Below are 26,826 nucleotides of genomic sequence, written 5' to 3'. Positions count from 1 at the left end.
GGGCCCTGCCCACTGTGGCTGGGGAAGAGAAGGGTGACAAAGGAGGGTGTACATGGCTTATGGGCACATGCGCAGGAGGAGGAGCGATGTGCACGCGAAGATGGAGGGTTCAACGTTCAAGCAACCACAAAGCCATCCTGTGGTTGGGCCCACTTGAGACATACTGTATTTGCAGTGCTAACAGCCAAGATGCAGCCTCTGTGTCTCCTCTCAGGCAGGGTTATCAGTCTAAGGGGTTGCACATTCATGCCTCTGGAAGGGGTTTCGGGCATGAGAATGGGAAGCTGTGCATGCAGGTGTTTAGGTTCTGCTCGCGAGGAGCATCATGTCTTTTTGAGCAGACTTTGGACAAGTCGCTTCCATGTATTATTGCTCGTGTACATCTCCAGGAAGCACGGAGCATGGGTCCACACCGGTTTGCATCTGCAATTTTACACGAATCCACGCCTTCTTTTGTTGGGCGATGCATGCTCTTCTTCTTCTTTTTTTTTTTTTTTTTTGGCAGTACCTTTGTGACCACCCTAGAGATATCTCACAGGTGTCGACCAGCCCTACTGAAGCCGGTGTATGCCCTATTGCTGCCTTTCCTGGCTTTTCTGCCTTGTTGGTGCGTAAGCCTCTGCCCTTTGCTCCCACAATCCCATGTGCTGGGCTTGTTTTCTGCTCTGTTACCCCCCATCTGTGCTGGGCCATAATGACATGTTAATTGGGGCTGTCAGGCAGCTAGGTCCAGCAACCCCTCCCCCAACCTCTACCAACCCCCAGCCCCTGGCACCACTGTACACTCGGAGGGAGACTGACCCAGCCACTGTGCATGGAATAAAGTTCACTGCACTCCAGCGAGACCGTAGGTCGCTCCCGCCCTTTAACTGCTGGGATGACCAGAAGGAGCTCGTGGGAGGCCTTCCCAGAGATGGAAGGTCAAGGGATTGCAGAGAAAGAATTCTAGCTTCTATTTGGAAGGCAGCCTTGCCCTCCGCCTCCTGTGGGAGAGATGTACAATGGCAAAGATCTGCAAGATTGCAAGGAGAGAGAGGAAAAATATCTGGGGGCTGTGGGGGCGGGCAGGGAGGGAAGACAGGCTCAGTGTGAGACATGGAAAATAGCTCCTCAAGACGACCGGCACCTTCCCTTTCCCCAGATTTCAAATATTCTTCCTCTGATCATGTGCAAAGTTCTTTTCTTTCTCTAGTGAGGATTGCTGACTTCAGGGTGACAAGAAATTGACCCATGTGGCCCACAAGGAAAAATAAAAAAACCAAACAGGATACTAGATTTTTTGGGGGGCCACCAAAATATAGTGCTATACATTTTAGGAAGGAAGGAAGGAAGGAAGGAAGGAAGGAAGGAAGGAAGGAAGGAAGGAAGGAAGGAAGGAAGGAAGGAAGGAAGGAAGGAAGGAAGGAAGGAAGGAAGGAAGGAAGGAAGGAAGGAAGGAAGGAAGGAAAAGCAAGCTTTGGAGTCCATCAGAACTATTTGTCAAGCCGGTTCTCCAACACCCAGTTTGATGTAGAATTCTCAAAGACTCAAAAGTTTGCTTTTTAAAAAATGCTATTTCCTTGGCCCAAAACAGCTGTGAGTGTTTTATTTTTTTCACACTGAAGAAGCAGGGCTGCTAGGATAGCTAGCAGGAATTCCTGAAAAGTTTGATCTCTGGTGCCCCTGTTTATGAGCATTAAACACTGCTTCTCCATCCCCTCTGGCTAGCTGGAAGCTTCCTGTTTCTTTCCCCCCCACCCCGCCTGGAACCCTGTCTCCGTGTTAATGTTTACACGGGTAACCGGGGGCCTTCTGCCTTTGCACATCGTATTTTCTGCTTGGCCACATCCATCTGTGTCCTCGCATAATGATTTTTTATGCTACATTAATTTAACACACTGACGCAAGCTGAGAGGGCCGGGACCCCGGGCTTTTTAATTGTGTCAAAGAAAATTTTGTACACTTGCCCTTTCATTAAGAGCCCGGGTTTGGGATGGTTTGCGCACAAGAGAGGAGAGACAGAGAGAGAGAGAGAGAGAGAGAGAGAGAGAGAGAGAGAGATGAAGGAATCAAAATAAGGAAAAGGACAAAAAATTTAAAAAAGGAAAAGAATGAACCATCAAATTCTGAAGAACTAAAATGTTTGTGTGTTTCATAAGCAGCAATCTGGGAAGAAAAGAACAATTCATATACTATGAGCACCAATATTTGTTCTCAGTGATCAGTAACGGCAAAGCAGGGGCAGTCCTGGTCACTCCGTAGTTTAGCATTTACCAAAATCTTGACACCTTGAGACTCTTCTTTTCACCCCCTTCCATTGACTCACTGTCTACATCCATTTACAAAACAAGTTCCCTATGGCCATCACTCCACTCTTCCATTATCTCTCTGGGTTGCACCTGCGCTAAAGAATTACAGTCATTTTGTACCTGTTCAGCTGCCAGGGCTTCATTCTGTTCATTCCTTAGCTTTTTAATTTCAGAAAGACATCAGAATTTCCCGTTAAGGGTGCCGCTACACTGGGAAGCTAAATCGGAGCGATTCGGCTTTGTTGCTATTTGATTCACCGCCTGTATTATGTGTGAAATTGCAGTCACTGCTCACACAGGGGCTGGGGATGGATTTGAGAGTTCTCCATTCATACTGGATGCAATGCAATTTGCGTTTCAGCCCTTCTTTCTTTTCTTCCTTCCTCTGGTCCCACCTCTGCTAATCTGAGAGGGCAAAAATATCAGAAATAATAATGATGCACCAGCAATAAGGTGAAAGAGTGCCCTAGTGCTAATCTTAGATATGCCATTTTTTTTTAAAAAAAATTAAAAATTGGAGGATGATCGGAGGAGAGGAAGGAATGCAGGGCCATGTTGCCCTGGTCCCAAACATCATGATCCAACTGCCTATGTCACTGAAATACCACCTACAGGCATGCCTGCCTCCACCCCACCCCTTTACCAGAAAGTATCACAACTACAGGGAGGGGGGAAGCCTGTTTGAATCATTCTGGCTTGAAAAAGTAGAAACCCCTGAGGGGCAGAGAATAGAAGCCATCTTGGGGGCAATAAGGACTGAACTATTTTGGATCAGCCTTTACATCAGGTGGTCAGTAAAAATTACTTCAAATTTGCCCATAATTTAAATGGAGCAAATCGCACGGTATTTGACATGTGGTCTCAGGATAAGAGAGAGGGACGTGGTGGCGCTGCGGGCTAAACCGCAGAAGCCTGTGCTGCAGGGTCAGAAGACCAAGCAGTCGTAAGATCGAATCCACGCGACGGAGTGAGCACCCGTTGCTTGTCCCAGCTCCCACCAACCTAGCGGTTCGAAAGCATGCAAATGCGAGTAGATAAATAGGGACCACCTCGGTGGGAAGGTAACAGCGTTCCGTGTCTAAGTCACACTGGCCATGTGACCACAGGAGATCGTCTTCGGACAAAACGCTGGCTCTATGGCTTGGAAATGGGGATGAGCACCTCCCCCTAGGGTCGAACACGACTGGACAAAAACTGTCAAGGGGAACGTTTACCTTTACCTTTTACCTCAGGATAAGAACGATATCTCTTCCCTTCGCCTGCACTACAGCCGCTAAGAACCTCAACCGCTCCAAAATCCAGGATATCCTAGGATGGAGTACCAACAGTGAAACTAATGCATAGTTTTAAGATTATTATTATTTGTTTATGCCCCAAAGGCTTGCTTCTAGATTATACAAGAAGCGAGTGATGTATGGAGAAGACAATTCACTGTATGGGTGGAATCAAGTACAAATTCTAACAACGGAAGAAAGTCCACAGCACAGATCGGAGATGGGGAAAATTAACGCTTTGTGGTCTCCAATTCACAGGACATCCCAGCCAACACAATCAGGAACTATCATTCCTTCTTTGGGCTTTAGCTTCTAGAGCTTCCATACTGGCTGGGTGTTCTGGAAGCTGGAGGCGAAAAACAAACAAACAACAAAACAGGAACTTGTGTCGTTTTTGTTGCTGATTCATTTAGACAGTCAGGAAGCAGCCTCCTTCAAGAGCAGGCGATTTCTCTTGCATAAGCTGCCTTGGATGAATAATGGTTTCAGTTTGGATGGAAGAAAGCAAGGCCAGAACAGTGGATCAATGGGCAGCCAAGGTGGTCGCGCGTCCTCCTTTAAAGCAAGCAGTCCTCCGCTGGGAGTCAGAAAGGCATCCTGTGTTGAAGAAGAGTTTGGTCTATTTAAAGATGAATAGCCATAGGGAGCTTTAAAGTTTTTTTATCCATAACTTGGATAGTAATAAATTTTACTTTCTTGGGCTCCATGATCACTGCAGATGGTGAGAGCAGCCACGAAATTAAAAGACACCTGCTCCTTGGGAGGAAAGCGATGACAAACCTCGACAGCATCTTAAAAAGCAGAGATATCACCTTGCCAACAAAAGTCCACATAGTGAAAGCCATGGTTTTTCCTGTAGTGATGTATGGAAGTGAGAGCTGGACCATAAAGAAAGCTGACCGCCGAAGAATTGATGCTTTTGAATTGTGGTGCTGGAGGAGACTCTTGAGAGTTCCCTGGACTGCAAGGAGAACAAACCTATCCATTTTGAAGGAAATCAACCCTGAGCGCTCACTGGAAGGACAGATCCTGAAGCTGAGGCTCCAAGACTTTGACCATCTCATGAGAAGAGAAGACTCCCTGGAAAAGACCCTGATGTTGGGAAAGTGTGAAGGCAAGAGGAGAAGGGCACGACAGAGGACAAGATGGCTGGACAGGGTCATTGAAGCAACCAACATGAATTTGACCCAACTCCGGGAGGCAGTGGAAGACAGGAGGGCCTGGCGTGCTCTGGTCCATGGGGTCACGAAGAGTTGGACACGACTTAAGGACTAAACAACAACAATCCATACTTAGTCCAGAGGCAATCAAGAGAGTAACCAGTCTGACATCATGGTCCCCTAGCTACAGATTTCCCTGCTATTAGCAGGACTGATTTCCAAATTTGCCTTTAATAAACTGCCACAGGCAGAAAAAGTTTTAGGGAAATCCATCTCATCATCTATCCTCTGTTCTGGTGATGTGCTTTTCCTTTTTTGGCCATGTGTAAGTGGCCATGCAGGGCCCTCAGATCATTTTGTGTGCTCTTTAAAGAAGCAAAACAAAACAAGGTCTCCACATAGAATATTTTAACATGAGCATGTCAAGAAAAAGTATTTCATTATTAGTCATTGCCTTGAGAATTATGTTTTCTCTGCCCAGGGACTTTTCCTTGCTATGGAAGAGCATTTTCAACAGAGGATTGTGCCTAGTTTCATGCATGATCAGATCATACATTAAGGGAAATGCATATATTCTTCTTTTGCAATATTTTCTCCCCAGGCACGTGGATTCATTAAACCTATGTACCTGAGCCATCAGACTTGCAGATAAAGCAAATCTGTGATCAATTACCTCACTATAACCAATATAATTTGCAAAAAGTGGATTGAGAGAAGTTTATGCTCAAGACAGACAAACTTCTTTTACTTCTGGAGGATGCTGTGCTTCCAATGATGGGTGAACTGTATCCCCTGTTTGGGTCCATGGTTTATTTGTGAACCAGGAAAGATTTAAACCCAGGAGCCACTTCCTCCACACTAACTCTTTAGGTTATAGGCAGCTGTTGAAATGGTAGGAACTGCGAGTATTTATATATATGTAGTGTACATACCTTGTTATTTGTCTGAGAAGGAAGGAGGAAAAGAGAGAAATGGGCTTGACGAGAGGCCTCCAGAAGGAAGTGGGTATAAACCCGTATGAGAAACTTGTTTGTATTTTCTCTTGGGTTTTGCAAACTGGCAGATTTCCAGAGAAACTCTCTTCTGCCCGTGAGGATTTAAGCTTGCTCATTGAAAAATAATTCCTCTTATTCTATTAGCATTAAAAACAATTTCTATTAATATTAAACCCAATTTAATACCAATAAAGCAAATAAGATGAGCTATAAAAGAGGTCATGCCTGTATATATAGATGTGTGGGATGCAGCTATTGTTTTCCCAGGAAAATGTCAAAACTGGTTTTCCACTCTGTGAACATATATGGTTTTATATTGTTTCTTTTTATAGGGAAGCTTATCCCTGTGATTTATGAAAATTGCAAATAAAGTGGGGAAAATGAATTTGATATTGGAGATGGTCTGAAGGGCAGATGGGAGGGAAGCCACTCAGCAGAGTAGAAAAACATTAGCTTCAACTTTTCCATCAGAACTTTTTTTTTTGGAGGGGGGGAAGAACCGTAGAGGTCAAGTAGAATGGCACATTTTTCCCTGTGTCCTTCCCCACCAGCTGAAAATTCGTGTTAAAAACTGACAAGGAAGTGCAGGGGAAATGAAAGAGGAGGCCAGAGAAAATAGCTAGCTATAGTGGTGAAAGTGAAAGACTAGTCATAATAGGGTGAACGCTTTCCACATCACGAGAAGAGAGGATATACATCACACATATATACAGACACGCACACACACTCAAAAAAAGGGGTGGGGGTTTGAGGACAAGACAGGACACAAGTTTTCATCAACTTGTTTTCTAAACTAAAACTTGACAATCGCAGCCTTTGTACAGGGCTGGATCACGTATCCCCAAAAGGTGTCAGGTGTTAATGCTGGCACGGCATCAAGCATATAATGGGGTTCTGGTATGAAAGACACAACAATCTTGAGTTTTTGATGTTTGCCCCCTCTCCCTTTTTTTACATGTTCAGGATTTACATCTCTATCTGTAAGCTAGGAAAACCTGCTTTTTTGGATTACTGTTCTCAAAAATTTTCAGGCAGGGTAGCTACGGTGGCTGGAGAAAAAAAATAATCTTACAACGGTAGAGCTGGAAGGGACCTTACAGATCATCAAGCTGAGCCCCTGTCACGGAGGCACAAACAGGAATAGAACTCCACCTAAAGCTATCTACCAGTTGTATTCCAAAATAATTCCCCCAAAACCTTTCTCTGTAGTTTTCTGTAATGTCTAAGAAAGTCATGCTTAGTGCCAGGGCATAAACCAGAAGTACAATACTCCAGTACATGTGGGGAGGGGGTGGGAAGTTAATTGCCCCCATTCTACTATTCAAGGGGATGCTTGAGGAATTTCATCTTGGTCAATTAAAACTGGTCAATCAATTAAAATACCAAGTGGTGCATTAATGTGTGGGTCAGAACGTAGTTATCCGTCAAGGCTTTCATTTTTCCTGAATGTCAACTCAAAGAGTGCATCAGAATATGTTTTGCAATGGAGATGTTGAGAGAGGGGGTCCTGAAAATCAGGCAGAGGCATCTTCTGGACCCCCCCCCCCCATGATTGACACCACCCTTTTCACACCTTTCACTGTTGAGTTCATAGCACACCCATCAACCCTGGAACAGGCATACAGTCACAGGAAGCATCCTAAGCGTGAGAGTTTAGGTATTTAGCTCAGTGCTACCTAACTTTGAGGCCCCAGATGTTCTTGGACTACAACTCCCAGAAATCCTAGCACAGCTAGTGGTGAAAGTTTCTGGGGGTCTTAGTCCAAGAACACCTTGGGGACCCAAGGTTGGGAACCACTGATCTATCTGGACATGGTGTCAGCACAGGAACGTTGACATCTCATCTCTGCCTCCTTTGGTCTTGAGTGTGATCGGATTCACACACAAGCAGAAATGGTTTCACACACTGAACTCATGTAGACTCTGGGCCAAAATTAGGACATATCAGACAGGTTAGCAAAACGTTTTGTTATCCTTGTAAGCTAGCGTGCCCTCGTTGGTTGTTGTGGCCTTCAGATCCCGCTTGCAGATCTCCTTGTATTGCAGCTGTGGTCTCCCTATGGGGCGCTTTCCCTGCACTAATTCTCCATACAGGAGATATTTTGGAATCCGACCATCAGCCATTCTCACGACATGCCCAAGCCAGCGTAGACATCGCTGTAATGTATACGTGCTAAAAATTCCAGAACTTTGTCCTGCCAGGTGATGCCAAAAATCCGTCAGAGGCAACGCATATGGAACGTTTTCAGCTTCTTCTCCTGCCGTGCACAAAGGGTCCAGGACTCACTGCAGGACAGGAGTGTGCTCAGGACACAGGCTGTATAGACCTGGATCTTGGTGTATGCCGTCAGCTTCTTATTGAGCCATACTCTCTTTGTGAGTCCAGAGAACATGGGAGCTGCTTTGCCAATGTGTTTATCCAGCTCGACATCTAGGGAGAGGGTGTCAGAGATGGTTGAGCCAAGGGACACAAAGTCATGAACAACCTCCAATATAGTTTCTCTTCAGAAGGATCCAACAGACCAAGAAATGGGTTAAAGCTGGAATTGTCCTAAGAGTTTGGAGCCTTAGACTGAAACAGTATGTGAGGACAGGAAACCAATTGGCACTTTACATCCAAACTACACCTCAAAAATGTTTGAGATGACAACTCTGAGAATAGTCAACCTGCTAGGGGCATTCTGGAAGCTGTAACCCATACATATCAAGCCCATAGCTTTGGAGGAAAAAATGTTTTTGGACTACGAAATCAGAGCAGGGATCAGGCTGGCTGGGGAAATTGGGGGGGGGGGGATTGTTTTAAAAAAGTAACGTTTCCAAGCTCTGAGCCAGCCCTGAGTCGCTAAGCCGTCGCCAGCTCCAAGCTTTTGATGGTGAGACCCATCAGGAGCATCTTTCTCAGGGGAAGGATGCCAAGCTTTGCCCGCCCCCCCCCCGTCAAACTTTGGTGGGCCGCCCATCCTAGGTGTGAGGGGCCGAGGGTTGGCAAGGCCAAAGGTCACCTTGGCCCTTCCCTCGGAGGGGCTTCTTCACAAGGGGCACCCTCCGGGTTGGGAGGGTTGGAGGAGGAAGAGGAGGCAACCCCCCCCCAAAAAAAAAAACAGGCGGGTGAGTGGTGGGTTGTGTATGTGAGCCGGGGGTTAAGTGGTTTGTTTGTGTTAGATGAATAGCGAGCGCAGCCTAACAAGGCAGATCGAATGAGGGGTGAAGGGCTGTCCAGACGGGAACTGACAGCTCGATTTCAGGCTTCTCATGCATGGATTTGGTGGGTATTGACGGAGGGACATTCCTTCACGGAGCTTCGAGCTCCCCTGGCTGCCGGCAGACAAGCCACCGAGAGGAGCTGCTCTCCAAAGCGGTCCGGAACTGTTCTCGGGAACAAAAGCTCCTTTTGGGACGCCTGGCTGGGAAGGCTGGTCAAGGAGCCAAGAACCGGAGCGTCACCAACGCAGGCCAAGTCGAAGCAGCGTCTCAGATCCCAGCACCCCTCCGTGCTCTATGGTTTCCCCCCTCCGCCCCGACAGATCTTCAAAACTCCATTTCTGGCCCACACAACAAGCGCTGGGTCTTCTGCTCCAGCCAGCTCTGCGCTCCTGCATTTCATTTTTCTCTTTTTAAAATCATGGAACAATAAGCACCACGGTCCAGAAAAACAAGAGGAACCAAAATCTGGAAATAGGCCACCGGGGAGGGGGTGTGTGAGATGGGTTACCCTGGCAACCATTGCAAGATAGTCAGGATGAACCTAGTGGGCACCAGCTAACCCTCGAGAAGCACAGACAGGATCTCGTTTAATTTAAGGGAAGAAAAGGATGCACACGTACGTGTTCCACGTGCTAAAAGGACTGGGGGAGGCATAAAGCTTAACTAGAGACGCATCATGTCCACAGTATTTATTCAGTCCCAAAAAGGTTCTGGTGGAAAAGCTGGCTTTGTCTAGTTTATAGTGTTATTCCCAGATTCAGAATTCAAGCCAAAATGTACTCTTGTGAGGCTGTGGATGGTAAGAGCTTCGAAGGTCTAATACAGTGGTTCCTAAGTGTTCTTGGACTGCAATTCCCGGAAACCTTCACCACCAGCTGTGCTGGCCAGGGGGGATTCTGGGAATTGCAGTCCAAGAACACATGGATTATCCAAGGGTGGGAACCACTGGACTAATACATCTGGAGGTCACTCAGTCTGGGAAATCTGAGCTGAAGCAATAGAAGAAGATGAGAAATCTAGAGAATTGCAAAAGTCATCTCAAAAAGACCTTTCCAGCTCTTAAAAAGAGAGAAGAGGGCTGCATCTTATACCTGTTTGCTTACAATTCAGGCTGAAGGAACACAGCAGTCATATATGGCTTAATCTTGTGTATATATCTTCAAAGATACTTTACAAGTGAATTTGGGGAAAACATTTGGTACAAAAGTTGTCTTCTTTGCAACTTGAACCTTATGCACAGATTTGAGGAATCTTAGCTGGACAAGTGTGTTCAGTTCTGGATGCCACATGTTAAGAAGTATATTTAGCATGAAGGGGAAAGGCAAACCAGAGGAGGGGCAGATGGCAAGATCAAGGCAAACAGAATGAAGTCTTCCACTGCCTCCCGGAGTTGGGTCAAATTCATGTTGGTCGCTTCGATGACCCTGTCCAACCATCTCGTCCTCTTTCGTCCCCTTCTCCTCTTGCCTTCACACTTTCCCAACATCAGGGTCTTTTCCAGGGAGTCTTCTCATGAGATGGCCAAAGGATTGGAGCCTCAGCTTCAGGATCTGTCCTTCCAGGGAGCACTCAGGGTTGATTTTCTTCAGAACGGATAGGTTTGTTCTCCTTGCAGTCCAGGGGGACTCTCAAGAGCCTCCTTCAGCACCACAATTCAAAAGCATCAATTCTTCAGCAGTCACCCTTCTTTCTTCTTATATCTCCACCCATTTTGGGACCAGGCAAATTCCTGGGCCCTGAGGCTAAGAATGGCTACTACTTACAATAGTTTGCAATACTGCGAGGCCACAAGATGGTGAAGGGGTATTTTTGTACCTGTGTCTTGTGTGTGTGTCTCGTAGAGGCTTCCGGATGGCTGCCATAAGGAAGAAAAGTAAGGAAGAATCCCACAGCCATCTATACAGTGGGGTCTTGACTTGAGAACTTAATCCGTATTGGAAGGTGGTTCTCAAGTCAAAAAGTTCTCAGGTCAAATCCGCATTTCCCATAGGAATGCATTGAAAACCATTTGATCCGTATCTGCTCTTTTCCGTCCATAGAAACTAATGGGAAGCTGCTATTCCGCCTTCGACCACTAGAGGGGGGATATTTTGTTTCTTTTTTTCTTAGGTCAAGAAAGGTTCAGGGAAGGCAGGGGAAATATAGTCCAGGCAGTACAGTACCAGGCAGTCTGAAGACTGTCTCCCAATCCACTCTCTAAACGCTGGGAGGAGTGAGGAAGCAGACAGGCACCCTTTTCACTGGCCAACAGTTAACTGAAAGTTCAAATTTTGCACTTTCCCTGCCTCCCACTTGGGTTTTTTCAGTTTTTTTTCAGTTCGTAACTCAAATCTAAGTATGTAAGTCAAGTCAATATTTTCCTATGAGAGCGGTTCGTAAGTCAAAATGTTCGTAACTCGGGCCGTTCGTAAGTCAAGACCCCACTGTACTGGTAATTGTCATTAAAAAATAAACTTGAAATGAACATTTCCAAATTATGTTCGGAACAGACTAGATAATGCTTTCGAGACTAATAATAATTAAAATGATAATCGAACTGCAGAGCAGGAAGGGACCATCAAGGACACCCCCTGTCAAGGAGGTGCAGTGGGGAATCGAACTCCCAACCATATGCCTAAACTACTGAGCTATCCAGCAGGCTTTTCCTCTTTTCTCACATCAGGACTGGGTAGCTTTGGGCAGCCATTTCTCCCCCACAAGCCATGGACTGGACAACCCCGCCTGCCAAGATTGCAAGTCACTAGACGTCTAATTCTATGCTCAATATAATCTCTTTCTTGTCCGAAAGAAGGCTTACAAACGGACTATGTCTTGTTTTAAAGGAGATCTGGACTTCCCACAGCCTTCCAGGAATCCTATTCTCATTTTCAGGTTTCTTCCCAAAATGTGGAGTATCTGGGTCCTCCCAAAAAAACACATGGGCTATGTGTTACCTAACCCATCTCGTATCAATAGGTGCGAGACATGGAAAATACAGATCTATCCTTCCAGTTGTGTGATTTTGTGATCAAACCTGAAAAATAAATGATCCAAGAATCCTACAGCCACCCTATTAATATTTAAATATTTTTCACCTACCACCAGTACTTACTGATTAGATTCTTGTACTGTATCTTTAACTGCACCCTAATAACTAACAGGATATAAGTCTATACAAATTATAATTTTTATTTCTGTGTGGAAATGGCTCACTGCATATGTATAACCATACCGGTCCTTATCACACATTTTAAAAAATAATAATAGTAATCTTGAAGTCTTCAAATGATTATGTCCATAAATTGCTAAGAACGGTGTGTGACTTTAAAATTTAGAAGACAATGCTGATATAAATGCCCGATGCGTTCTGACTTTCAGCCTTCTTTTCAGGCTTAATAACCAAAAGAGAGATATATCCATCCCATTCACTCTCCAAAGAATTACTTAACAGCGGGCTGACATGGACATATTAAACGGGTAAAGCTCTTCAAGGAATGAAGATTAGGGCTGCCAAGCTTTCATCTAGTTTATGTATCTGTGCACATTAATGATGCCTCAGCCTGGAGCATTTAGCAGCTGACAATGCTTTTTTCCATGCAATTAAACATTTCACCTTTTTAATTCCTACCCAGCAAGTTACTATCAAATGCACAGCTATAGAAGCCGGTGGAAAAATTGGCAACCCTAACGGACTAGCAGCGGTGACAGGGAAAAGCTTGCTTACTTTGCTGGTTTGGGTTAACAACGAAAGAGAAGATCCACTCCGAGAAGAGTTGAATCCAATTCCAGAAGGAATCGGTGAAATAATTATGTTTATCTCCCATTGACCGATGAGATTAATAACACCTGCTGTGATCTTAATGGCCGAAGAGCCAATGCAGTAGAAGAAGATGGCAACCCTCCTGCAGAAAGAGCCAGACATCATAAATGGGTGTGAACATCCCTTAGACCATCAGTGGCAAAAAGGATAATATACAGCTTCTACAGCCAGACAGAATGGGAAAGAGGTTGACAAATTTTTTGGCTTTAATATTTTAGGGGGAAAACTTTACCATGGCCTTTCATTTCCCTTATGTTGCACTGATAGGTATGCTTGGACAGTCTCTCTGGGATAACAAGTATTTGTTTAGAGTGGCTTCTCTGGGTTTTGCAGGATAGAGGAACGAAGATGGGAATGTGGTGGAGGAGGTCGGTGTTTCTTGAACATGCAGAAAAACCCGGAGGCTATTTATACTCCTGTGCGCTTATACAGTTCCAGTCCTTTCTCTGTTCAACAGACCACTGCAGGCTAAAGCAGGGTGCAACCCGAGAGGATTCTGGGTAGCAGCCACGGCCGTTTTCTGCTAGCCTCGACCTGCCTTGGGCTTGGCCCAGCTTCTAAACAGCCCACTTTCTATCGTCCTCCCCTCCCCTCCCGCCCAGAGCCGTTCGTGGCCTTCAATATTTGCAAACATGGAGAAATGGCTCTTTGAGGCTGTCGGCCCAGCTGCCGGCTTTGTGTCCGTGCGTGCTCATTTGGGGCTAATTACTATTCACAGGGTGGGATTTTTTTATTTTTTTTTACTTTTTGGCTGCTCCTTTCTGAATCAGTGAGAAACGCCAAGAGAGTTCCTTTCTGTCTCCCAACTCATGCATTCATTCATTCTTTCCTCCTCGACGCGCCGCTAATCATCTCTCAGGGAAAAGACAAAGATCGAGGCTGGGTCTCTACAGACAAGAGGGTCTGAAAGACCCGTTGGGGAGGAAGGAAAGGGAGGGGGGGTTGCCATCATGCTTACACATCATCACCCAGGTTTGGAAACATAACATGTGTTCATGCATGATGCATGCAATGCAATGCAGCGACCTTCATTTCCAAGTCTCTACCTCTGGGAAATTGCCCAGTTTTCATTGCCCTCTTCTGGATGCTGTGCTAAAAGGGACAAAGAGTTATGTGGCACTTTTAAAATTCAAGAGATTTCAAATGTGCATGGGCTACGAGCTCAGGAATTGAATTGTCATCCACCAGCGCTTATGGAGGAATAACTCTTCATCTGAAAGGGACCACACAACTCCTCATTGTTACGATCTGATAGATTAACACGGTTGTAGCTTTGAAAATGTTAAATGTAGCTGTTCTCCCAGTTTTAGCTGACGACTCAGCTGATCCACATAGATAGTGGGCTTTCTGGACACAACAGTATACAACCACACAAGAGACATTGCAGCACCCCATCACGCTGCAAATCCACTGCTTCTTACACACATTTACATGTCTACAGCATCCAGCCAGATCCCATGACAAAATCTATCATTTGCAGGCCAGCTCCCGGCCCCACCACCCTCATAGGCACATTGGTGAGAGCCTTCTCTGTTTCTTCTCCCAGACTCTGGAACTTCCTTCCATGGGAAACTAGGTTGGCCCCATCTTTGCTGTCCTTCTGCAAGTAGATGAAGAACTTTCTCTTCAGGCAGGCTTGTTTTACTTGTGTTTTTAATGTTGCTCTTATTATTTTTTTGTTTAATCCGTTTTTTTAAAAAAATGTAATAATTTATTATTTAACCTTTAACTTTGTTGCTTTCGCTACTGTAAACTACCTTGGGTCCTTAGGAGAAAGGCAATATATAAATATTTTAAATAAATTCATAACATGAATACAGCTGCAGCTGCTCATGTCCACAAGAGAGAGGCTCAAAGTCATGGATTTAAAACAGGCATCCCTTAATCCAGTGGTCCCCAACCTTGGGCCTCCGGATGTCCCTGGACTTCAACTCCCAGAAATCCTGGTCAGGAGAGGTGGTGGTGAAGGCTTCTGGGAATTGTGGTCCAGGAACATCTGGAAGCCCAAGGATGGGGACCACTGCCTTAATCTACAGAGATTTTGCATGCTTTCCATCTGCTAGGTTGGCGGGAGCCGGGACAAGCGACGGGAGCTCACTCCGTCGCGTGGATTCGATCTTACGACGGCTGGTCTTCTGACCTTGCAGCACAGAGGCTTCTGTAGTTTAACCCGCAGCGCCACCACGTCTCCTTGTGCTTGCTTATAGACAGATACCAAACCTTATGCTGCTTCAGATCCTTTACAGACGAGACAATGCAAACAGAGAGATAGGGACAAAATTCTGCTACCACCCCCTAGATGCTTATTCTGTCAGCACTGTCCCTGGTCCTAGCGATGTCACCCACAACCTCAGGATCTCTTTTACCTGCTCATCATCTAATGGGATATGTGCCACCCCCTGCCGGCAATACCCCCTCTCTGTTTCCACAGGCTGGACAAAGCAAAGGGGCACAAATCTGTAATCATAAACAATCACATACAGAATTCAGTTAATTAAAAGCAATGAATGGGTGCATTGTTTTTAGTCCCCACCACAGGCATGGGGTAAAAGTCTGACATTGGTGACCTCTAGACCTCATTGAATGCTGTGCCCTTCAGGAATGGGGACTTGAGTGTCACGGGACTTGGTGTCAAGTCAGGCTTAAGTTGCACCAGTGACTCAACTTGAACTCCACTCCAGGGTGTTGTTGTTTTCAATGACTAGGACTCAACTTACACCTTGGAACCCACCCACCCCTCTGTTTTTTTCTGGGGGGAAAAACTTGTTTTTAATAGGGACACGGGCTTGGGAATCGGACCCAAAGATTTGCCAACATTCCTGATCTCCACCTAATGCAAAATGGTACTTGTACATAAATTAGGCGTGTCCAGGTTAAACAAAGTGGGGAGGGAAATGAGATTGCTGGGCATTTTTTAAAAGAGGTTGTGAGTGCAGGAGGAGTTGACACATCTTTAATCGGAACAAAGCAAAGTGCTCAAGCTGCAAAAAAAAACCTAACAACAACAGGGATCACTCTTGCATTCGTTTTACAAATCGCCGTTCACTCCTTCCTTGCTTTAAGAAGGAAATGCACCCTAGGGTTGACAATACAGACACGGACATGGACTGTACAGTTCAACTGAAGTTTGGAAAAGCATGTGTGGTTGTTGCTGGACCCTCCAAGTTGTAAGCCAAAAAAGTAACTTTTCCTGTTAATGATAACGCAAGTCTTTTTGGGACAGACAAGGGGGGGGGGGGAATATAATAGAGTATAAAAAGAATGTAACTCTTTCTGTGAAGAAAGATAAGACTCCTAAAATAAAGACTATTGTTGATGCTCAAGCCACAGCCTTCCATTCCATTTTTAAATGCTAGCTTGTCGCATCTCCTGCATAGGTAGGGCAGGAAGGACAGGATGATAACAAGGTGCCAGCTGATTTTCAAAGGGTCTGATTTAGAATATAGGGCAAGGCTGGTGTATTCCTAGACATTCAGAGAAGATGGTGTTCCATGGACACCTGAACAGGCTAAAATTGGACAAGCACCTGTCAGCTCTGCTTTGAATTGGGTTCCTGCCTTGAGCACGAGAAGGGAACTCGATGGCCTTAGAGGGCCCCTCGCAACTCTGCTTTTCTAGGATTCTCTGTTATCCAGAGTTGGGTCTGCTCTTTCAACCCAAGCTGAACTGAATTTCAGAGTTGTCCCCGGGGGTGGTGGCGGTGTTAATTCCGTGGTGGCCTTCACTTTTTGGAACGTTCTACCTATGGAGGGGCACCAGGCCCCTTTCCACCTAATATTCAGAAAGCATATAAAACCTTTCAGAGAGGCATTTCAAGATATCCTGCCTTTATAACTGTGTGCTACTTAGTTTCATTTATATTTATTATATTTTGTAGTTCGTATTTTTGTCCGTTGCTGTCATCTTGGGTTCTTAGGAGTCTTGTCTTCCTTTTTTTAACATTTTTTTACTATTGTATTTTGTGGGTTGGATGGGAGAAACTTGTTTTCTTTGTGTTTATTTTCATGGTTGGAAACCACCCAGAGAAGTGTGGCTTGCCACCAGATGGTGCGGTATAGACATATAGGAAGGAAGGAAGGAAGGAAGGAAGGAAGGAAGGAAGGAAGGAAGGAAGGAAGGAAGGAAGGAAGGAAGGAAGGAAGGAAGGAAGGAAGGAAGGAAGGAAGGAAGGAAGGAAGGAAGGAAGGAAGGAAGGAAGGAAGGAAGGAGAAGAGAGAGAGGAAGGAAGGAAGGAAGGAAGGAAGGAAGGAAGGAAGGAAGGAAGGAAGGAAGGAAGGAAGGAAGGAAGGAAGGAAGGAAAAGAAAAAGGAAGGAAAAAGAAAAAGGAATCAGGGAAGGGGGAGAGAGAGAGAAAGAGGAAGGAAGGAAGGAAGGAAGGAAGGAAGGAAGGAAGGAAGGAAGGAAGGAAGGAAGGAAGGAAGGAAGGAAGGAAGGGAAAATACTATCACCCTTTACCTTAAAGCTCTGACTACTAGTAATTAAGTCTTAGGACCAACATATTCTCTCTCTCTCTCTCTCTCTCTCTCTCTCTCTCTCTCTCTCTCTCTCTCTCTCTCTCTCTAAGGGGGGATGTGTACTAAAGTTACGAAAACCCACCGAGTGCTGATGTAATGGAAAAGCTGGGCAGTCCAGAGGGCCAGATCCATTCGCCCAGAGCACCAGAGTGGGCCTGGGGTGTAAGCATTTCCCATGATATAGTGCCTTGACATGACTCCTTTATTACTGCAGAGTTCTTCTTTAAGAAAACTGGGCATTGAACTCTGGAAGAGAACTCATCTGCCGTGTCTTCATCCTATAATGCCCCTCTTTTATGGCCTTGCATAAAACATCTGGCTTGTTGGGCAGGCTGGTTTTGACTTTTCAGTTCCCTTGCAAACATGGCGCTAATCCAGCTTCTAGTCCGTTCTGAATTTTCAATAGACGCCGGCTCTCCCGTAATATCAAAGCCATCGTTCCCTCCGTCAGAGGACGGGAAATGGATTTTTTTTTTTCTTAAGGGAGATTTGCTGAAGTCCCATATTGTCATTCTCAGGCATTCTTATCTGTCGGGAGAAGCCGAAGAGGCCTCTTCGATGCTGACAATGTGAATTTTTGGAGCGGCAAAGGAGAACAACAGCAGAGAAGATACTAGGCACTTTTCCCTGCAACTAGTCTCACATGTAGCAGGGTGTTTTTTTCCCCCTTACCATTGAAGCCTACTGACCCAATAGTGCATTTATCATGATCAGTAACGCTTATTTTTAAAAGCATGTGGAAATATTTTCTTGACCCGATGCCAATGTAATCTGTACTCCATCTTGCACAGCAAAAAAACAAACAAAAAAAACAACAAAGCAAAGCAAAGCAAAGCGTGCTGCTTATATACTGCCCCATAGCGCTTCAAGCACTCTCTGGGCGGTTTACAAGTTAATTATGCAGGCTACACATTGCCCCCCACCCCCAGCAAGCTGGGTACTCATTTTACCGACCTCGGAAGGATAGAAGGCTGAGTCAACCTTGAGCCGGCTACCTGGGATTTGAACCCCAGGTCGTGAGCACAGTTTTAGCTGCAGTACAGTGTTTTAACCACTGCGCCACAACAAAAAACCCTACGAGCACCAAGTAATTTCTAATTCTGGGGTAGCTTTTTAAAACTATAATATTTTCTGCGATCGCTTTCCCCAGAAGCTGCTAGCAGTCACCTTCCCAAGCTGCAGTTACACGTTTTCTGCTTTATTGAGTGACTAGAAAATAAACCTGCTCCCCCATCATGCGGGATGTGGTGGCGCTGTGGGCTAAACCGCAGAAGCCTGTGCTGCAGGGTCAGAAGACGAGCAGTCGTAAGATCGAATCCATGCGACGGAGTGAGCTCCCATCACTTGTCCCAGCTCCCGCCAACCTAGCGGTTCGAAAGCATACAAATGCAAGTAGATTAATAGGGACCACCTCGGTGGGAAGGTAACAGCGTTCCGTGTCTAAGTCGCACTGGCCATGTGACCACGGAAGATTGTCTTCGGACAAAACGCTGGCTCTGTGGCTTGGAAACGGGGATGAGCACCGCCCCCTAGAGTCGAACACGACTGGACAAAGATTGTCAAGGGGAACCTTTAGCTTTACCCCCATCATGCAAGATGGTATGTACCCCTTCCTCGTGGCTCACTACCAGTGATTGGAGAGGAGGGCCCTGAAGCTTAATTGTCATTTGTTTCATAGTAGATCCGCCCCTTGGCTGAGGAGCCAGAGGTTGGGAGTTCGATTCCCCACACGGGCCTCCTTGACAGAGGCTGGACTGGATGATCCAGAGGGTCCCTTCCAGCTCTGCCGTTCTAAGACAACGATGATGATGATGATAATAACATGGCCTCAAACTCAAAGGAGGCCTCCTGATGCCCAAGCGTTTTTTCAATGAGTGCCGTAAGCCTAATCTTCAACCTACTTTTTGGGTAATTTAAAAGGATATGGCTCGTGTTAAGATGTGCCACTGAATTACTATGTTCTGCCATCCAGAATAGAGGAACCCCCTCCCTCAAAAAACCAAACCAAAACAAAAACAACCTTAAATGAAGGGTACAACAGTTGAATCTCTGTGTTTGAAAGCAGTGAGGCACCTCTTTCAGGTTTCATATGTCCTCTTTGATTTCTCCAGGTAAGGACACTCAGGACTTTTTAAAACGTGTCATGGACGATTCTTACTTATAAGCTCTTGGGAGCTACTCTCCTTCACCTTCAAAAACAGAGGGATTCACAGACATTGCCTTCTGTTGGAGTGGCCACGTGGCCTCTTTTATGAAGTGCAGTCCTCTCCTTCAGTATGTCCTCTAGTTGCAAAACTGTCTAGTCCAAGTCAGATTGATAGATTAGGCATCCTTCAGTCTGGAAAGACGATGGTAACGTGCTCTGAATGGAGGAATTGGGACAGCATCTAGTATGGCTGAGAAGTCCAATTCGAGAGTGACCATCCCTTCCACACTGGAGAGAAATACAATCTGTCCCCTGTCCAGCTCCCTGGTTTGGATGCTTTCATGACGGCCTCTTTGCCTCAGCCTGCTGGACAACAGTCTCTTCAAACTGGGAGAGGCCGTGGTGCACTGCCTGCCTCCAGGCTGAACGCTCAGATGTCAAGGTCTCCCATCTGTGGAGGTCCATTCCTAAGGCCTTCAGATCCTACTTGCAGATATCCTTATATCGCAGGTGTGGTCTCCCTCTGGGGCGATTTCCCTGCACTCATTCTCCATACAGGAGATCTTTTGGAATCCGACCATCAGCCATTCTCACGACGTGCCCAAGCCAACGTAGGCGTCGCTGTTTCAGTAATGTATACATGCTGAAAATTCCAGCTCGTTCTAGGACTACTCTATTTGGAACTTTGCCTGCCAGGTGATACAAAAAATCCGTCAGAGGCAACGCATATGGAAGGTGTTCAGCTTCCTCTCCTGCCATGCACAAAGGGTCCAGGACTCACTGCAGTACAGGAGTGTGCTCAGGACACAGGCTCTATAGACCTGGATCTTGGTATGTGTCGTCAGCTTCTTATTGAGCCATACTCTCTTTGTGAGTCCAGAGAACTTGGTAGCTGCTTTGCCAAGGCGTTTATCTAGCTCGACATCTAAGGAGTGAGTGTCAGAGATCGTTGAACCAAGGTACACAAAGTCATGAACAACCTCCAATTCTTGCGTGGAGATGGTAATAGAGGGAAGTGAGTCCACGCCCTGACCCATGACTTGTGTTTTCTTCAGACTGATTGTCAGTCCAAAATCTTGGCAGGCCTTGTTAAACAATTCATGAGTTATTGGAGGTCTTCAGCAGACGGCTGCATCATCAGCGAAGAGGAAGTCCCGCATGCATTTCAATTGGACTTTGGACCTCGCTCTCAATCTTGAGAGATTAAAGAGCTTTCTGTCTGATCTAGTCCGGAGATAGACACCTTTTTAATATTTCAGGTTGAAATATAAAGAATTACAAGAGGAAGGGAGGTCAGGAACCATGGCATTGCCCATCATCCACAATGAGCAGCACCTGGACAGCAGACCCAGCCGGCACATAGGACAAGTGGTAATAATAGTCTTTTCCTTTCAGCACATAATTTTGGGAATACTATTTAAATGACCATTTTTTTTCTTTATGCCTCATGGTGTCCTCTTGTGTCTTCCTTTTTGTTCACATGTATGCAGTCTTCCTGCGTGCTGTCTGACTGTGCTGATGCTCACGAAGGTTCGCCATCCCTTCCTTCTGGCACGCTCTCCATTTGAAAGCTACTTCCCAAACATCGCTTACAGATGCAGGATGTTGCCTGTCTGCACAACTCAAGCATCGTCCAGCAAGATATTCACATCCGACATCTTCTGCTCGTCTTCCATGATGCAACTGAAGCACAGCCAGCAGGAAGAAATAACCATGGACAGACCATATGGAGGGCCCCGTTTGCATTTCGTATTGCTCTTTATGATTAAATTAGGGTTAGACTCAATAAACCTGTTAAATAGGAGATGCCACCACACAGAAGAGAGTCTGTCGAGAGCCCTTCAAAGACAAGATTGCCCTCTATCAAGTAGGATACATTGCCATCCTCGTTAAGACTGGTTTTGGAAGCCCTGCTCTCTTGGTCTCGTCAATAAAGGGGCATAAGATTTCTCGGTTCTAGAGACGAGGCCTCACCACACCTATTGAAAGACACACACTCTTTTCTGCCTGGAGAAGGTTGCAGATTGTTCTTTGGCCCCTGGGATCTCTGATAAAAAGGATCACAGCAAGGGAAAGTCCACTACTAGCCAGATGCTAGTGTCAGGTGCTCCTTCGAAACAAGGAGGAACTGGCCACTGCTTCACGGCTGAGCTAAAAACGTGCCCTGCCAGGTAGTGCCCTATTGTGACGAATCTGAATGGGAGGATCACAGATTGCAGTAGAACCAGACCTCGGGGAAACTGTTTTTTTTTGAATACTGTACGTTTCCCAGAATCCCCAATTCTAGCCTTCTGGGAAATGTTGCATTTTTTTAAAGCAACCATTCCTAAAATCTCCCATTTAGGTAAGCTCCCCTTTTCTGCGGTCTCACAAAAAGTAACCTCTCCCACCTCCGGGGGGGAGGGGAGAGAGCTTGTTTTAGGATTTCAGACCTAACCCTGCGGTGCATCCGGTCCCACACCTCTGTGCTGGCTTCTGGGTCCCTGTGGACGCCTATGCCATCTTTCTGCCTGCAGATCAAGAGATGGTTACAAAGACTTCCCCATGCTTCTAGCCCTCTTTTCTCCCGCTGCTCTCCGAACATCTCCACCCGGTTGAGAAAACTGAGGGCAGGACAAGGCAAACCTTTCATTTAAAGTGTGTGCTTGTTATTTTAAGCCAAGCGATCCTTTGAAAGTGGATTTTTGACTCGAGCGCTGGAGGCCTGGCTGGGCGAGATCTAAGCAACGTCTTGGTTTGTGTTCTTAGCTTGCTGGGCCTGGCATGTCAGGAAGAGGGGGGGGGTTTGAATCCAAAACCGAGACTTGAGCTGTTGCTTTGTAGTCCCGCTCCTCTATTCCTCAAACCCCCCCCCCCATGCCAAGGTCATAGAAGCTCGTTGCTGCAATTTACTGATTGCTCCGGCTCAGAACAAAAGGGGAAAATCATCTTCCCACAGCTGCTGCCCTTTGGCTCCTTTCTTCCCTCTGTATCAGCCTAATTGTTTATGAGCAATTCACTCTGATGCCTGTGTTTGCCTTCTTCGGAAAGTTTGCCGTGATCGCAGAAAAACAGAAGCTTCTTCAGAATAGACAAGTCCACCTCGTGGGCCACAGATATCCTGAAGAAATATCGATTCTGTCAGCCACACTTGTGTGATGTGGTGATCAGGCCTTCCAAAGTGACCGGCCCAACCATTAGCCAGCCACTTTGGGAGGCCAAAGCTGAGGGATTCAGCATGGTGCTCACTATATATAAAGTTCTAAATAGCCTGGGGTTCTGATACAGGAGGAAGCACCTCTCCTTATATTTACCTGCCCAAGTGCTGATGTCACCCCAATGAAATATTGGTTCAGCCAAAAGGGGTGGGGCTGAGAAAGAGCAGGGCTATGAGTAAGACATTTGAATCAGAAAGAGCGGGAGAGCTGAAGAGGCCCGAGCTTCTGTTGCTACATGAACAACTGAGGCCCTTGTCAACTTGGTTTACGTATAATTCCTATATACTATTGGTTTCAGAGCTGTCAACCCACATAGTGAATTCCTGAATTGCTTACAAATGAATTGATATTTTATTTGAGGGTTCTGAAGGCTCCACATGTAGAGCTGGTTCTTCTAGGTATTGGACGTCCAAACCACTTGAGGAAAATGGCTCGGATTTTTATCTGAATTTGAATTCAAAGGCACACTTGTACGTTGCGATTCTCCAAACAATTTCTGTATTGTTGCTCTTGCCAAGGACTTGGGTGCACAAATTGTAGCATGTTGTTGTTGTTATTGTTGTTCATGTTGTCTCTTATACCCATTTTGTGAAGGTTCAACAATAGATATACAGTGGTGCCTCGCTTAGCGATCGCTCTGTTGAGCGATGAAATTGCTTAGCGATGGGGTTTTGGCCATCGCCAGAGCGATCGCTTAGCGGTGGCCCCTATGGGAAAAATCGCTTTGTGATGATCGCGGGGAAGTGATCATGGCAAAGCGACCCTTTTTGCACAGCTGATCGGTGGTTCCAAAATGGCCGCCGGTAAAACAAAATGACCGCCCCGCTGTTTTGCCTCGCTTTAGAGGCACCGAAAATGGCCGCCCCTATGGAGGATCTTCGCATAAGCTCAGTTTTTAAGCCCATAGGAACGCATTAAACACATTTTAATGCGGTTCTATGGGCTTTTAAAAATCACTTAGCAATTAAATCGCTTAGCAATGTTTTTCCTGGAACGGATTGACGTCGCTAAGCGAGGCACCACTGTATAAGTAACGATCTTACCAGGAAGACCTTCCTCTGCATCTCCCCAGTGAGGGCAACATATGTACATGGAAGAGCTGAAGAGCGGACCTCTTTGCTTTGGTCTCTCAGCAAAGCGGAATGCTAACCCCCATAAAGCTGCTGCTGATGTCAGCACCCAGTTGAAACCCTATTCATGAAATTTTCCAAAGCCAAAGATTATGGCTCAGCCAAGTAGTGGAAGTGTGTCACCGTGTACATGGCTTAACATTTTTTAAATGCTTTATAGTTATGTATATTGCAACCAAGAAATCAGAAGAAGAGTAAAACGTGGAAGGGCAGTTACAAAGGAACTAAAAAAAGATCCTTAACTATAAGGACTAGACATGGGGGCTTCATAGCCATATACGCCTTGTAACGCTCCTAAGAGGGGAGACTCACCCTCACTGCCTTGCCAGAGTGGCTGGGCGAGCAAAGAGGTGGGGCTGCGGCAGGTGATGTGTGATTGGGGCACAGGGCAGGATGCTGGGCACGCACATCACACACCGCGCAGTAAGTGGTCCAGCGGATTCTGGGGGTGGGTATTAACTGAGCTGGCCACCTGTGCCAGCAAGCTTTGTATTCGTATACGAATACGAAGCCCCCATGTCTAGTCATTGTAGACCAAAACACACACACATATAAGTTTATTGCGTGGCACACACTGTAGACCAAAATGAAGATCATCCATACCCGAGGTCCCCAACCCCCCCCCCCCCGGTCTGTGGCCCAGTGCCAGTCCACGGCCTAAGCTGGACCAGGCCACAGAGACAGAACTCCCACCCCGCTGCCGCACGCACTCCTTCCCACACCCTTTTGTGCATGCGTGCATGCGCCAGCACCCACGCAACTGCTCCTGCATGAGCGCCATATTAAAGTGCCTGCACGGGCATCGCACCACCATTTGCGCATGCACACAAGCGCCTGCACGAGCACCGTCCCCCTCCTTCGCACATGCGTGCGAGCGTGAGGGGATGCCCTGCCTTCCCCAGCTGGTCCACTGGGTTAAAAAGGTTGGGGACCCCTGATCTATACCATGATATTCCTAATTCCTTTGTATGGACGTGAAAGCTGAACATTGAAGAAAGCTGACAAGAAAAACATCTTGGTTCATTTGAACTTTGACTTATGACAATCCTTTTCAGAGTTTTCAAAAGTGGTTTCTTACTCCCGTCCTCTGGTGGAACCCTGGGAATGTTCAGCTTGTCTAACGCTACACAGGCTGGCTCTTTTCCTAGGAAGCACAACCCCGTTACCAGTTTATCTAAACCACTGAGCTATCCCTGGCACCATAATTTGAAGTGACTCGACACAGGTGATGTGACAATTGTCTTCCAATATTTGCCATATTGTAGGGGCTTGTTTTCTGCTGCTGGTTAGAGCCCAAACCAATGGTTTCAAATTAAAAGAAAGGAGATTTTCATAAAATATTAGGAAGAACCTCCTGATGAAGTTCGACAATGAATGGAAGGAATTGCTTTGGGAAGGGGTGAGCTCTCCTTCATTGGTGGTTTTAAACAAAGCTTGGAGGATCATCTCCCATGGATGATTAATCTGTGGATTCCTGCATTGGCAAGATCCGATTAATGACCTTTGCATACCTTCCAACTCTCTGATTCGACACAATTCATGTAGGATAGTGCAGGAGGAAATAATTCTAAAACCTATTACCTATTGCAAAAATCCCTGGAGCTGGTTTCCATGTCTAGTAGTTTGTTCCTCTATATGAGCTACAGGAGCCAGGAAAGAACAAGAACTGATCTCAGAGATAGTAGGAAAAAGCCTAGGAATACCAATCTGTAGATAGATCTAGGAAAAAAAATCTAGATCCTGGCTCTCTGCCTGCCTGTTGTTCCCTTCATCTTCATTTGACATCACTTGCTTTTTCGCTCTATGTATGACAGATACTATGTCATGGGGCTACTAAGACTGGTGTCCATATTAGTGCTCTTGATAGAAAGCCAGGAAGCTCAGGGTTCAAATTTATTCTCCACCATGAACTCAGTGGAAGGCTTTAGGAAAGCTACTTTCTTGCCCCAGCCCTCCTTGCTGTGTTTTATATAATGCGCGCGCGCACACACACACACACACACACACACACACACAGAGTGTGTATATATATGTAAATATGCGTGTGCATATGTAAATTCAGTGGTGCCCCGCATAGTGACGTTAATCCGTTCCGGATTAATCGTCGCTATGCAGAAACATCGCTAATTGGATCAAAAAAAAAACCCATAGGAACGCATTAAACTTGGTTTAATGCGTTCCTATGGGGCCCAAACTCACAGTTCAGCGAAGTTCCTCCATAGCGCCGCCATTTTCGCGCCCTCGGTAAGCGAGGGCAGGGTGCGAAAACACTTTTGGGCACCTGGTGGCCATTTTGGAACCGCCAATCATCTGTTTAAAAAAACATTTCAATGCGAAGATCGGTAAGTGAAATGCTTACCGATCATCACAATGCGAGTTTTTGCCTATGCAAACATCGCAATGCGGATTCATCGTTAAACGGTGCGCTCGTTAAGCGAGGCACCACTATGTGTGTGTGTGTGTGTGTGTGTGTGTGTGAAATATATATAGTATATAATTTTGCTACCTTTCGATCACACAGCATCTAAACAGCACAATAAGGAAAGATCAACACTGTAATTAAAACATTCCTAGAAATGTCAAACATGACAATTAGAAAATCATAATAAAATCGAAGCGGCAGCAATAATCTTGAAGAGCATGGAACGTAATCCTGATAAAAAGGTTGCTGGAAAAGATCAATCTTAGATGAGGGCATCAGTGGAGTATCATACAAGATTGTTGTTAAAACCTGTCCACAACTCACAAATTGTTCATCTTTTTGAAAACCTGTCTGTGCAAATGAGAGAACATTCCTTTGATGTAGCTTGCCCACAAGTGTATGTTTTCCTTGTGAACTGTTTCCCATACGAAATTAAACTGCAGGTCTGAACGACGAGCCTTGACTGCAGTTTCAAAGGAGAAAAATCAACTTTATTTTGGAAAGAAAAGGGTGAACGGAACAGCAACAGCCCGTAAGCTTACAAGAAAAGCTAGCAGAAAGAAAGAAAGAACCAAATACAGCTAAGATTATATCATGATTTTGTTCTAGAGTGAGGCAGTGCATCTTGTTATTTTTAATCACTCAGGGCCACTCTGAAAGCTTGACACGCTATCTCAGATAATGGCCGGAATGACCA

The sequence above is a fragment of the Pogona vitticeps genome, chromosome 3 (assembly GCF_051106095.1).
Source record: "Pogona vitticeps strain Pit_001003342236 chromosome 3, PviZW2.1, whole genome shotgun sequence".
NCBI classification, from domain to species: domain Eukaryota; kingdom Metazoa; phylum Chordata; class Lepidosauria; order Squamata; family Agamidae; genus Pogona; species Pogona vitticeps.
This window is presented reverse-complemented; position numbering follows the sequence as displayed.